The sequence below is a fragment of the Coenobita brevimanus genome, chromosome 47 (genome assembly GCF_032717465.1).
Source record: "Coenobita brevimanus isolate Jiangsu-jjx chromosome 47, ASM3271746v2, whole genome shotgun sequence".
Taxonomy (NCBI): domain Eukaryota; kingdom Metazoa; phylum Arthropoda; class Malacostraca; order Decapoda; family Coenobitidae; genus Coenobita; species Coenobita brevimanus.
Window position 1 is genome coordinate 16,400,389 of NC_137000.1, and position 14,961 is coordinate 16,415,349.

At 40.3% G+C, this 14,961-nt stretch overlaps 1 non-coding gene across 1 annotated transcript; it reads left to right on the forward strand.

Moving 5' to 3' along the window:
- The first annotated feature begins 12,717 nt into the window (after positions 1 to 12,717).
- LOC145399163 (5S ribosomal RNA) lies at positions 12,718 to 12,836 on the forward strand. The gene has a single exon (XR_013897238.1). It is a non-coding gene; the product is annotated as a 5S ribosomal RNA (ribosomal RNA).
- The last annotated feature ends 2,125 nt before the right edge of the window (positions 12,837 to 14,961 follow it).

Sequence of the window (14,961 nt, forward strand, 5' to 3'; positions counted from 1 at the left end):
CTCCATGTCAAATTACTGTATATATATAGTACCACTTTTATGTTTCCAATGGCCTCCTCTTAACAAATCCGCCAGAAGCAGAAGAAGACGAACAAGAACGCAGGACACTCATTGATCTGCTGGCTATTGCCGAAGGTAACAAATGGAGGAGTGAAAGCGATCTTTTGGGACAAGTGCTGTAAAGTGTTTTTGTATCCTATGGTATAAAAAACAAGGGTTGCTGTTAAAGTGAAAATGATCTTTCAAGGTAAGTACCGTACAGTGGTTTTGTATCATACAATATAGAAAACACGTGTTGGAATGAAAGTGAAAGTGATCTTTTGGGGAGAGTACTGTACAGTGGTTTCATATCATCCACTAGAGAAAAGTGTTATAATGAAAGTAAAATTGATCATCTGATACAAGTACTGTACACTGGTTTTCTATCGAAGTGTATAAAACTTCATATTCAGAGGCCGAATGTTTATCACCCGCCAAAATATGTTGTTGGATAATACATGTTACCTATAAACCAAAGCTGAGGAAAAGTCGCCAAACTCTACGGAATTCATTCACTTCATTTCACAAAAGCCAATCCATATTGAAAATGAAACAAAATCATTCGGGGGCCTAATGCTAATCGTCCGACAAAATACGTTGTTGGATAATGTGCACTTTATCTACAAACCAAATCTGAAGAAAATTCACAAAACTTTACGGAATTCAGTTACTATGTTTCACAAAAAGCCAATCCATATTAAAAAATAAAATGCAGTTGACATTTAGTCGTCTTTTATCAAATTCTCACTAAAAGTAATGGGCTTCTGCACATCCATGTAGTTGCAGTTTTCTGAAGGCTTAGTGAAAATTCGTCTTTAACTTTTCGAGATATGTTGCAAAAGGACACACACACACACACACACACACACACACACACACACACACACACACACACACACACGGACAAAAACTAGATCACCTCGCCTTGCTAATGGCGGGCGATATAAAAACGAATTCAAGTGAAAATGAAAGTTACCATGCAATATACAGAGAAATGTGTTGTGACAAAAAACAATTTAAATTTAGTGTCAATCCTGTAATGAAGTAAGAACGTAGCCAAGTAAGTGTATTTTATGTGTAAGATTTTAGAAGATAAGACAAACTGTGGGTAAAAGAAAGCGAACTCAGGTGAAAACGGAACTTGTAATATACCTAAAAAATTTGTGTTGTGATAAAAACAGTTTTGAACTTAGTGTTCTGTAGTGAAGAGAGAACTTAGCCAAACAAGTGCCTCTTATACATAAGATGTTAAAAGATTAAAAAAAAAAAAAACTACAGGTGTAAAAAACGAGCTCAGATGAAACTGACACTGACTTTTCGCTGTATGGGTAAAGAAAACTTGCTAGAGTATAAATGAAAGTAATCTTTGGCAACAAGCATATAAAGCTAGATATTCTCCCCTCCCATACTCCATATGGCATTGTGTCACTCTGGAACAGCTGGAAGAATTGGAAAAGGACCTCTCATACAGGTTGTGATGATTCATTCATTCAGGGGCAGTTGTGGAGGAGTGGGAAGGTTTAATGAGGAAAGGGGGAGTGTGAGAGAGTCAGTCCTGTATGGCTCTAGCCTCCCCTGGCTGCACAGCAAGCCTGCCCTCATAGCACAGTTTCTTTCCTTTTTTTTTTTATGCAAAGAAGAAGGAACCAAAGGCCAGGAGCCCTCAAATCGTTCCATCTACGAAAAAATAAAAACAAGATAACAGAGAGCCAAATTCAAGAGCCGTTCATTTCAAGATGTTTGGATAACTGCGTTTGAAAGACTGGAGATCATAGGAAGTAGGAAATACAGAGGGAGACAGTTCCAGAGGTGACCTGTTGCATACATGAAGGACTGGGAGTAATGGTTAACTACTGCATTAGAGAGTTGGACAGAAAAGGGATGAGAGTTTGTTGCTAGACAGGTGTTATGCTCGCCGTAGTGGTGGAGGGATGCAAGCAGACACTTCAGATGAACAGTGACCATTGAAGCAGCGATAGAAAAGAGATAAAAATGTAACAGTGCGGAGAAGTGACGGAGGTTAGAGGGAGCCAGTAAGAGGAGGAGAGTTAATGAGACAAAAAGCGTTTGACTCCACCTTGTCGAGAGGAGCTGTATGTGGGGAGCCTCCCCACACATGAGAGTTGTGCTCTACACAGGGGCGAATAAAACCCGTGTTTAAAGTCGATAACTGTGCAGGGGTAAAGAAGGCACGGAGTAGGCTTAGCACACCCAATCTCTTGGTAGCATTTTACAAGAGATGTAATATATTCTCCAAGATAAATCCCGAGAAAACGAAACCCGAAGTATGTCAAGATGATGCAGGATTGAGCTGGATATTGTTAAAAATTAGAGGGTACTCCTGTGGAAGATTCTGTCAGGTTGATAGATGTAAGAACTGAGTTTTTTAATACATTAAAAACGACAAGATTATTTTTACCCCAGTCAGAGATACGAGTCAGGTCAAATATTAGGTGTGCAATAGCCACATCCATTGTTTTTTTGAGGTAACTGCAGAGATGGACGCTACGGGACGCGAATGGAAAGGTGAAGAATGGAGTCATCAGTGTATGAGTGGATAGGGTTAGATGTACAGTACAGCTTTGATGGTCAATGATGAATAAAAGGAAGAGAGTTGGTGATAGGACAGAACTTGAGGAACACCAATATTGATGGATCTAGGAGAGGAAAGGTGGCCGTCTACAACTGCGGCTAACGACTAGAAAGGAAGCTAGAAATGAAGGCACAGATAGAAGGAGAGAAACCGTAAGAGGGCAGTTTCGAAATTAGAGACCTATGCCTGACTCGGTCAAAAATCTTTGAGATGTCAAGTGCAATGGCAAAGCTTCGCCAAAGTCCCGAAAGGAAGATGACCAGGAGTCTGGAAGGTAGGTGAGAAGATCGCCAATGAAGCGTCCCTGGTGGAACCCATACTGACAATCAGAAGAAGGCTGTAATGGAAAAGGTGCTCTAAAAAATATTTGTTAAGAATAAACTGAAAAAACTATTGAGACACAGGATGTTAAAGCAATTGGGCGATAGTTAGAGGGCTGCAAATGGTCACCCTTCTTTGGGACAGGCTGAATGAGAGCAAACTTCCAGCAAGAAGGAAAGATGCAAATTGATAGACACTGGCGAAAGAGTTTACCTAGGCAGGGTGTAAGCACAGAGGCACAGTCTTTGAGGACAGTATGAAGGGACAATGAACTGATTAGGACAGCAAGGTCAAGGAAATTGCATGGCGAAGCCGTGCGCAAGGCGTGGCGGAGGCATACTGAATGACACTGCGTCGACAGCTCAGGGCCCGAGTTCTCGGCGTTTCGTTAACACATTACTCTGGAATGTTGCCTTGACATTTGTTTTTCCGGTTAACGTTAGCCATTTTTATTCACCTCAGAGAAACCTACCGAAAAAATAAACAAATACAAACGATTTCAATTGAGGTAATGGCCAAGAATGAAGAGACTTGTATATTACTAAGGGCACCAGCAGATGACCGTTCAGCCGAAAAATCCATCACAGTGAAAGATAAAAACTCCCGTATACATGACCGGGTGTTGATTATTATTATACTGGCACAACCAATAACTTCTGAAAAGGTTTGTGATTCCAGTTTACGGAAGTGATATTTCATTACAAATTGTCTGATCTCTTTAGGTTTCAATAGTTTTGCAACAGTGTAAGAGGTACAACTGATCTTTTTTTTTTTTTTTTTTTTTTTTAAATAACAGAACGGAGGAAGGAAAAACAAATGGAGAAAAAAAAATAATCCATACACCAGATTACTGGTGTCCTCTGTTCATAAAATATCTGTAAGAATTAGACTTGAACAGTTGTAGGTTGAAATTTGGAGGAAAACAACTCTGGGGAAGCGAGTTCCAGAGAGATGCAGTTCGGGGAATGAAAGAATTCTGATAGGCAGAAGTTCTGCAATGTGGTTGAGTGACATTCCAGTCATGAGCGTTACCAGATGCCCGTGTAGCACGAGGGAAGGCATGGAGAGGTGGCACCATGGACGCAACTTCGTCTGAGCATTTGCCAAAAAAATATCTGTAAAATAATGCAAGGGAGGCAACATTCCTTCTTACTTGCAGGGGAGGTAGTTTATATGTAATGGCAGGGTTGTTAATGATTCTAACAGCTTTATTCTGAATTTTGTCTAGTTGTCTTAATGCAACCTCTCCACAACCATTCCACAAGGGTGAGCAATATTCAAGCTGAGAGCGCACATGACTCTTATAAATTATAGCTAACTGCTCATCGGCGAAGAAGTTACGGACTCTGTACAATAATCCAAGTTTCTTTGAGGCGGTTTTAGCAAGTGATCTGACATGAGACGACCAGCTGAGGGCACTGTTAAGTGAGACACCAAGAATTTCAATACTTTTGGAGATGGGAATATTAGTAGCACTGAAGGTAATGTATGAATCTGGCAATATCTGTCTATTAGTAAACTGTATATATTTAGTTTTACTAGCATTAAAAGAGACAAGGTTGTTTTGTCCCCATTCACTGATTGTAGATAGATCTTGATTTATGGAGATGGCTGTATTGAGTTGAGAGGTAGAGATATTAGACTTTGTAAATGGATGTCTGAGTGTGAATGAACTATGTAGTGTTGAGTCATCTGCATATGAGTGAATGGGATTGTGAGTGACAGATAAGAGATCATTAATATGAACCAGAAATAGGGTTGGCGCTAGAACTGATCCCTGTGGCACGCCGGCGTTAATTGAGTGGAAATTCGAATATACATCATCTACTTTTACTCTTATTTTCCTGTCACTAAGATAAGAAGAAATCAAAGGAACAAAAGACGTTAGTCCATAGCAAGGGAGTTTGGACAGCAGGGAACGGTGCCATACTCTGTCGAAAGCTTTAGAGATATCAAGAGCTACTGCATGAGTTTCTCCAAAAAGATCAATTGATTGATGGATGGTATGAGTTAAGAGATTGAGTATGTCAATGGTGGATCTTTCGTGGCGAAAACCGTATTGTCTATCATTAATTATTCTCAAAAAACATTCTATGTAGGGATGACTTCAAAGCGTCCAAAAACCTAAATAAATATAATCTTTAGTTACTCCGAAACACAGAGGTATTATATTATTTAAAGCATACAACCTTGATCATTATGGTTTTCTTTACGAAAGGTAGCTAAAGCATAAGGCTAATACACTAAAACGTACTTGACGATAATCAGGAGATCTCCATCTTTAGTCTTCTTTTTTAGACCCATTTGGCTCTAAAATGGCAAAACCGATCACACTGTTTTTACACAGATGGGCTTTATTCTCCACTGGCCCGGTTGCATGGCAGACATCGCCTGAGAGAGATAAGGTGAACGGTTCTGAATAAGTTAACTTTTGCGTTTTTTTTTTACCGATTTAGAAGAAATTTGGTAGAAAGGTAAAGGGTGAGTAAAGGGTGAAATAGTGCAGTTCTGAGAACGATCGATGAAAAATGAAGGTGACAGGACAATGTCCCATTTTCGGTCTTTTAACTAAAAAAGTTCTTGATATGTTTGGAATAAAACTGGTGGAACAATTTGAGTTTAGCTGAAGATTAAAATATTGAGCTTTGAAAGGAATAGGTAAAAAGTCAAGGTAACAGGGTAAGGTCACCTTAAACACTTTTGATCCAATTTTGACCAGACTTGATGGAGGGGTTCGTGGTCACGGAAATATGTAGTAAAACAGGTTTGCAAATAATAAGTCAAAGGTCAAGGTCACAAAGCTAGGTAAAAATTCGGTCAATGACCGATCTTAAGGCGTGGTTGCGGGGCCGTCTTGGTGCTCCTTGTTGTTATCTCCAGAACATTTTATTCAGGTTAAGAGAGACTTCCGACTGGGAGTGGGTTAGTCAGAGCAGTCATTAAAATCTTGACGACGACGCTTTTGAGATAAGTAACTTAAAAAACCTTTAGAGTTTTCATATGTAAAGGCTTTAAAACATCGGCAAAACAAGTACTGTATAAACTAGAATGACACTTAGACCGCATACTTCCGCCAAGACCCAACATGCAGTTCCTTTTAATTCAGTCAAATCTAATCCTATATAGAAAAAGACTACCCCCCTATAACAGCATATTTAAATCTGCTAGATCCGGAATTTTATATGAATCCGCGCCAAACTGTACACATTCGTAGATACCAACATCCTAAATATGCTTTTTTTTTTTTTTTTTTTTTTTTTAAATCAAGATCCATGCAATATTAACTGAAAAGTTTACGATGTCCAAAAACGCCCTATCTCGCAATGTTAAAGAAAGTGAAAAAAAAAAAAAAAATCCTGGATCCGCACCTTTATCCGGATCCGCACAAAAATTTAATGGAGTCTATTCTGGGCCAAGGCCCATTCTTCTACCAAGTTTCGTGGAAATCCGTCCAGTAGTTTTTGTGTAATCTTGCTCACAAACCAACCAACCAACAAACAAACGGATAGGGGTGAAAACATAACCTCCTTGGCAGAGGTAATAACATTTTATACAAAAGCATGAGCTGTAGAGATGGCAGTGCATCCAAAACCATCGGAACAAAGTCGTGACAGTTACACGACATGTAATCCCATCCCTCATTTTATCTTTATATCAGAATGTGCCATTATGATGTAGAATTATTGCACTCGAAACATGCCATAAAGATGATAGGACTATTAACCAACCATGCAGGACACAAAAATATGGAATAGAAAATAAATGTTGCGATGGGATTACAGGTCATTTAACTGCCTCGACCTTGTTCTGACGGACGTTCGCACACTGTCATCTCTTCATCTTCATGCATTTTACAGCTTGTAATACATGTAATCTTATAAACTGAAAATTCACAATCGTGATATACCGGTACCAAATGGCACTTTCCATGAAGCTGACAGAGAAAATGTTTCAATAATCTGCAGCCATTACTGCTTTCTAATGTTCTAGTTATTACTTTTATTATGCACCTGCAGGTGTGGGCTGATTCACAAACATACATGAGACGGGTTTTGTAAGTACCATATGTTTTTTGCCGGAGGGACAGGAAATGGGAAGTGCAAATGCTTCTCATGTGTCTTCCTCTTTCAAAAAAACTGATCGCAATTCCGAATAAGAACTGATCATAAATTGGCTTACGAATGAACACAGGATTTCTGAAGAAAAATTTATAGATCACTCCTGTGGTAACAGCGATGCCATGGCCAAAGACCTAGACGTGAAAACTGAACTTCAAGGTTATTTTCGTAATATTGCTGAGTTTCAGTACTTTTTTTTTTTTTTTTTTTATACAGTATTCACCAAATTGGAAAGAATGTTTCTTTTCCACTAGGGGCAGGCAATCCCTGGGCGCTAAACTTAGCCCATAGATTGTAGGCTAAATAACAAGACCTTCAAAATCATTCGGGTTTAGCTCAAAATATGCACTTCAACTTCTGTTGACGCTTTCACTGCTCTGAGTGGCTTTTGCTCTCATTCATTGTCCCTTGGACCCTTGAACACGGTGCCGACTTTTTTCATTTTATTTTCACTACCACCAGACGATATTATTCAGCGATTTTATCCAGCCACGGTAGTGAAGGAGTGGATAATGGCTATAACTAATCGCCCCAGTTTAAAATAAATTTTCTAAGCTGAATCTTATAATATTAGGGTAGTAGGAATATGCCGGGCATGTCCGTCATCGATATGTGAGGGTTAAGCTATTTTTCATGCATTATTTTCATACCGATGCCTAAACTGATGTAGACAAAATGTTAACATTGTTAAATCACTAAACATCCCATACTTAACATCTTCAGCTCCTAGGACTCACTCTCAGCTGAATAAAATCTGGCAGTAGCTGGAATATAATTCTGGAGTTATGCCCACCGTGTATATTGACTTCACAGTGCATGTTTATAGAGTCTGCCACTTGACTTCGACTTAATTCACTGTTCGTTGACAAATGGAGAAAGAAACACCGATGTGGGACTTAGTGTGTATTGACGTTTTGCTTCATGGCTTCCCCAGAATACAACTATATCGTAATTGTAACTGTACTCTGAGGAGGCCATGAGGCGAAACGTCAATATACACTAAGCTCCACATCGGTGTTTCTTTCTCTAACTTCGACTTGCTGCTTTAATTCACAGTGACAGGCACTGTCGACTGCACAAAGCATAATCATGTAATTCCATTTGCGTCAATAATTATAAGAGCGTCAAATTCCAAATTTAAACTTATAACAGTGTGACTGATTAAAAAATTACTAAACATGTCCAGAAAAGCAATTCATAATTATGTACCGTACTTCCCAATAAGGGAGTGCAAAGAGTGGCATGACAGAGAAAAGACATGAAACGAGCTGTAGCAAAGGAGATGAAAGCAAGTAGTGACTGGATGGGAAGTAGAGGAATGGAGGATGTTGAGAGATGGAAAAAGAGTTATATTTAGAGAAGAGGAGAGAGGTGAAAAAACTAGTAAGAGAGAGTAAGAAAAGAGTGGATGAGGAGTTTGGAGAAAATCTGAGCGTAAAACGGAGGTAATGTACGAAACTGTTTTGGAAGGAAGTCAAGAAAGTAAGACAGGGTGATAAGAGAAGTAGCAGAGAAGTGAAAGCTAAAAACATAGCAGAATGTTCGGGGGGAAGTGAGAAAAAGTGAGCATGCGGAGGGAGCACTTAGGAACTGTTGAACTTAAAGAAGGAAAATAGCGCAAGTGTAAGTGGTTGAAGAATGGCTAGGAGAAGAGAGGTGAAGAAGAGGAAAAGATCAGTAGATGGAAGTATTCGAAGAAATGGAGAAATTCGAAACTGAGAAAATCCCAGGAATTAATGGAGTGTGTGATGAAATGTTGGCATAAACAAGAGTGACAGTGATAGAACTGATGTGGAAGATGTACAGGTTGGCCTTCCTCCTGGAAGGTAGGGTCCTGGAGGATTGGAAGTCAGGAATAACTGTTCTCCTGTGCAAAGGAAAAGGGGAAAGAGAAGTGTGTGGCAGTCACGGGGATAAATTTGTCTTCTCAATGTAAGAAGAATATATGGTAGGGTATTCATCGATATAGTTAAGGTAATAACCGAGTTATAAGTTGGAGAAGATGAGGGAGTTTTAGGAAGAGAATAGTTTGCGTGGATGAGATATTTACTCTAAACTGCTTGGTATAAAAATATCTATTGAAGAGATTAGGCTGCCTTCATGGATCTGGAGAAAGCATGTGACGGAGAAGATAGGTAAAGGACGTGGAAGATATGAAAAATATATGGAGCAGATGGGAAGTTGTCGAATGCTAAGAAGAGTATGCATGAGGGCGCTAGGGCTGTAATGAGTGTGGCTAGTAAACTGAGTTCTTTGATCTGCATGTTGGACTGAAATGGTTGTGTCACGTCTCCGAGGTTGTTCATGTTATATATGGATTAATTTTTGAAAGAGTTACAAGGTAGGGCAGTGGATGTTGGATTTTCCCTAATGAGAGAGGGAAGGGTGTGGGAACTTCTTGTACTGTTGTTTGCTGACGATACTGCATTGGTAAGTGGAGATGAATGTGAGCCGCCCAGCTTGGCAAATGAGTTTGAGAGTGTATGTAAGAAACGGATTTTAAGTGTAAGTGTAGATGAGCAAATTTATGGTCTTTGAGAGGAGTGAAGTCACAGAACGCACAGTGAGGCCGGATGGTGGGGAATGGAGAATGTGAGGGCACTGAAGTACTTAGGTAGTGTGTGAGTAAGAAAGGAAGTTTAGAGGATGAAGTGCTTCAAAGGGTGAAGCAGGGTAGAAAGGTTGCTAGTTCACTGGATGCAGTAATAAGGATTAGAGAAGAGAGCATGGAAGTAAAAAAGCCACTGCATGACAGCATCGCGATCTTCATCCAAAACCCCAAGATATGGAAGTGAAGCTTGGACCCTGCTAGGACACAAGCCAAGCGTGAGAGCAGTGGAAGTGAGTTATTTAAGAGGAACATGTGGAGTTACATGGTGAGAGAGACATCCAAATGGGGTAGTAAAGGAGCCTTGTGGTACTGATATGGATGTGACTGACAACGTTATGAGAAGTACTTTGAGATGATTTGGGTCATTTAGAGAGGACTTAGCATGAAGAACTGGCTAGAGGAGTGTATATGATTGAGGTGGAGGGGGAGAGTGGGAGGGGGAGATCAAGAATGAGGTGGAGGAATGACGTGGAGAGATATAAGAAAGGGATGTGTGAGTTGGAGGGAGGACAACCGAACAACAGAGGACAGGGCGACATGGAGGCGATTTGTCAGTTACCACCCTTTACGGCATTAAGGAGTCTGACAATAGATAGACAGACAGATAAACGTCCCCGTCTTGCACCTCGTGAGTCTGCTGTTTGATACCCAAGTGGAGTCCTGGAAAAAATCCGTCAGTTGTTAATCATCAGGTGTGTTAACAAGTCAACAAATCGAGCCCGTTTTGGTTGGCACTGGGGATTTCGCAACACTTATTCACAGATTTAGTTAACATATTACACTTTTATATTCTCATATATATTATTTATAGGAAGGTGGGGTGCCCACCATCCACTCACTTTATGTAGTGTTACCTTTAGGTATTGTATTACAGCGAGTGACAAGCCAAACTGTTTCTGTAATCCAGGAATCCATTTATTACTCTGGGTGTTGCCGCCATGACGAAATAACGCATGGTAGCCCAATGGTTAAGGAGCTCCAGTTGGATGGAATCCAGGGGGGTTTACATGTGAGGGTTAATTGGAGGTAACTGCTTCCATAATACCACTCATGGCAGAGCGAAGCTGGTCACTCTTACCATAACTGTCGGGACTGAGTAGTTTAGCCCTGGGCCTTCAAGCTCTTGATGAAAAAAATGGTTGGTAGACAGACAGTTAGATATGTTATTTATAGCTGGTATTTGGAGGGTGCCCACCATCCGATTACTCGATGTAGGCTACAGGTGACTGTATGTTAAGTAACAGGCCAAACGGTTTTTGTTTGCAAGAAAACCATTTGCCATGTTGGGTGGTAACCATCCAACCAACAAATGGCTTCTTGGTGGTTTAATGGGTAAAGTGTTCCGACTGTATGTGTTCTATGAAAGATGAAGTCCAAAGGGTCCCTTTCGCCCTATATATCTGGATTGAGTACCTTCCGTGTCACGACAATCCTGCTGCTGAGATAAGGGGTTGGATTATAGATAACTAGATATGTGTTATTTATGTATGTTTATTGTTGACTTGGTTTGCATTTGAAATACACAAGAGTGACATATACGGTGTCATATGGAAAATAACTCGCTGAGGAGGAGGTGTTACGAAATCTACTTGGCTAACGAAAATATGGCATAGATTCCCCAAGTGTATGGCTTCTTTTGATGTTCATCGTAAATGTCATTGTGATCTAACTTACGCACACTCCAGCTGACTCACCCTCAATGGATTTAATCGTCTGACTGTATATGGCACAGTATATTTATCTTTAAGTTGTTCCGATCAAGAGAGGGTTAATGATGACAATCTTATCATTCTCAGACTCATATGACTAATTCTCGCCTGATTGTAATCGTCTGACGTTTGCTGGAAAGAATATTAGAGCAGTCCCGACCATGAGATGATTAAACACATCTGAAGTACCAGTTATATTGTTCGTGACCAAAATATTATAAATAAATTAGATGTCATTGCCAAAATACATTAACTGCCCTGAGGTAATGAAAAGTGTGTGGGTTACTTCCAACTGGTCCATACCGGAAACTGATAACTCCTTCAGTCCGGTGTGGTATTTTGTTTTAATTTTGCCATCACAACTTTTTTTTTTTTTTTTTCAGCTTAGAGAAACCTGTCGACCTGTACAGGTTAGATATAGCCTTCATTAACCCCGTCACTACCAAAGCCATTTTCTTTACCTGAATATCATTTGACAGTAGTAAGAATAAGAAAAATTCTAAGGGATATGTTCACTGGAAGCTGCTTAAATAACTATCAGAATCTTAATCTCTTCACTACGTTGGCGCGGAGCGGCATAGAAACCACTCCCACAGCTCATTCACACACTGGAACCAAAGTCCTCCTAGTCAGAGACTAGCTTGACATAAGAGGCATGCAGTTCAACGTAGCAGCACTCCGGCATTATATGATAGAGCCACACAGCACACGTAGACACATGAAATACTCATCAAACAATCATAACCAGACCCTCTTCAGCAACATCCCACCACCAGCCACTCCAGCACGAACAGGGTAATACAACACTTCGATAAGAACACTATGCTAAAAGCCCCCTCCCCCCTCCCACCCGACATCCACCCATCAGAGGTAAAAAGAGATGATCGAGACCTATCCAGGGTTAGATTAGGACACCACCCAGTCATCCTTAATAACTAGCTTTAATCTGGGTTGGGTGAATTTACAGAGGACGCTCACCCCATTCCCACAATAGGCCCACCCAACATAACACACATTATGGAGCACTGCACAACACGCGCTACGCTGTGATGCAGACACAACGTCAACGATTTAAAGAACCTATGAGACAAACACAAATGCAATAGACGGGTCTAATGGGCCAGGCATGACCGGTGTTGAGCAAGAATAATAACCACGATGGCGTATTATTTGGTTATTTTTGGCTACCTCCAGGCGATTTCATTCAACTTCAGGAAGATGTCTGACAGGGAAATGGCTACTGAAGGCTACATCTAATCCTCCAGTTCGAAGTCGCCCCTAAGCTGAGTATAAACGGCTGATAGCAACAAGAAAAAAAACACAAAATAAAACGGCCATACCACGTTGAGTACACCGCTTTCCGTTAGATCAGCGAAGTTAAGCAACGTTGGGTCTGGTTAGTACTTGGATGGGTGACCGCCTGGGAACACCAGATGCTGTTGGCATAACGTTCTCCCTACGTGTCAAGTGGGGTTGGTGGAGGATTAGTGCCCCTCTCTGTAAAACAATTAACTCTAAGCCCTTGGCCACCCCGTTTGGGATACATGGCGTCTGGCAATGAATGAAAAGTTATACACATCACGTCTGTCATCTGACCATTCTCGCTCAAGCATCCTTCCCATTCCATAATCAGCAAAAAAATTAAAAGGGCTAAGCAACCTCTTTAGCCCGTGGATGTTTTATATACCAGTATGAGAGTTGCTGTTTTCACACAGTAATATTTAGCGTCGGGGATACTTTTCGAAATGGAAGCATTAGATAAAACACTAATCCACCCCGTCGCTTATAGAGAGAGAGAAAAAAAAAAGTCGTTGAAGAATGCTGTCTGGTGGTGGTCTGATGATAATGAAATAGATGTCATCGTGGTGAAAGGGTTAGATTGACATTCTTAAGTAAACTGTGTCTGTTCCCTCTTACAACTTACACTTAAAATCTGTTTTGACATGAAAAGCAAGGGGAGGGGAAAATTGATGCTTCTCTGACCTCGTTTAATTCCTGCAATTATATATCTGAGTTAAGAACAAGCTAGGTCGTGAGGACAATCATCTACTAACTTGGTGTAGTGTTGCCTTCACCTGTAACATTCTTTTTCTGTGTCTGCTCTCCTTTCTTCCAATTTCTCCCATCTTTCCTGTCACTTTTTATTACTCTTCATTCCTTTTCAGGTGGCGAGCCTAATGGTCTTCTGAAAGCCAGGAAACCATTTACAGTGCTGAGTGGTAACCATGTAACCAACCCTTACGAGTTCCCTACGTGTCACCAAATGGGTTGGCGGAGGGTTAATGCCTCTCCAAGTAAAGCAATTAACACAAAGACAAACGGCAACCCATTACGGGATTATGGCGCCTGGCTATAGATAGATGGATAAAAGAATAGGAACTTGATCTTACGTTTGTTAGTGCATCCGAGTCCTAACCAGCACATGCTGGAGGCGTCATGAGCTTGTGGCAACACTGTTATGCTGTGCAGAGGGAAGCCCGGATAGACAAGTATTCAAGAAGGTGATGTATTTGTAGCTCATCATTCACCTTTTTTTTTTTTTTTTTTCATACTTTCTTCTGTATTATTAAATCTTAGATTGTGAAGGTAAGTCAAACCTACTACTTTTTTCACAATACATTCTGAATCATGCGACGGAGAGAAAAAAAGGAAATATTTGAATTAATGCCTATCGGGTGAACAAAGGTGATTTAGAAATGTGATGAATTTTTGTAAGGTTCAATCTTTCCCTTGAATACGACCTGGGATAGTCGATATTACATCAGTTTCCCCAGTTGTACTGCCGGGTGAACAGGGATTAGGGAAAAATAACGGCTTGTCTTCCACTTCACGATTAAAGTTATAAGCATACGGCCGTTAATGGCAAGAAAACAAAATTTGTGTGAAAAACAGTATATAGATATCATAGACAAAAGTACAAGTCATAATGCAAATGAAAATGTAAAAAGGCTGAAAATGCAAATGATTATTTACCTCAATTAATAATCAGTACAGGACCACACACTGATATTATAAATGTATATTTTCTGTCATCTGAAACACAGAAGGAAGGGCATACTCAACAGTGCCAAATGTCTCCTTCACTGTCAGGTGTTATAATAGGGCAAAACGGTGTCCCGGACGCCATGACCAGGACCACAGTCTAATATTTTCTCGAGTCCCGCCCCTTGCATTCTAGTTCTTAACTCATCCTGGCATTTGTTTAATATCAGTCATGCTACCACCAAACTGGGCTAATTAATACAATATTTACCCCCTCCAAATCCATTACACTTTGCAAAGTTAAATCAAATCATCTGGTGGTAGGAAGATTAAAAACTACATGAAAGCAACTTTTGTGAGAAAATATATGCCATCCCGCAATTTAATTCTAATATAGAAACTCCTCAGGGTAAATCAGTATCCATTTTCTCCCGTACATGTGTTACAAGCTAAAGAGGACATTCGAATCAAATTTGCTTCACACTGCAGCCACATTCGGAAGCCAGTATAACATGTGCCGTTATTGGGATGGTTCTTTGTGGTGGCTGGTGGTTCTGTTCCCATACTTAGTTTTCTCCACGCACATTT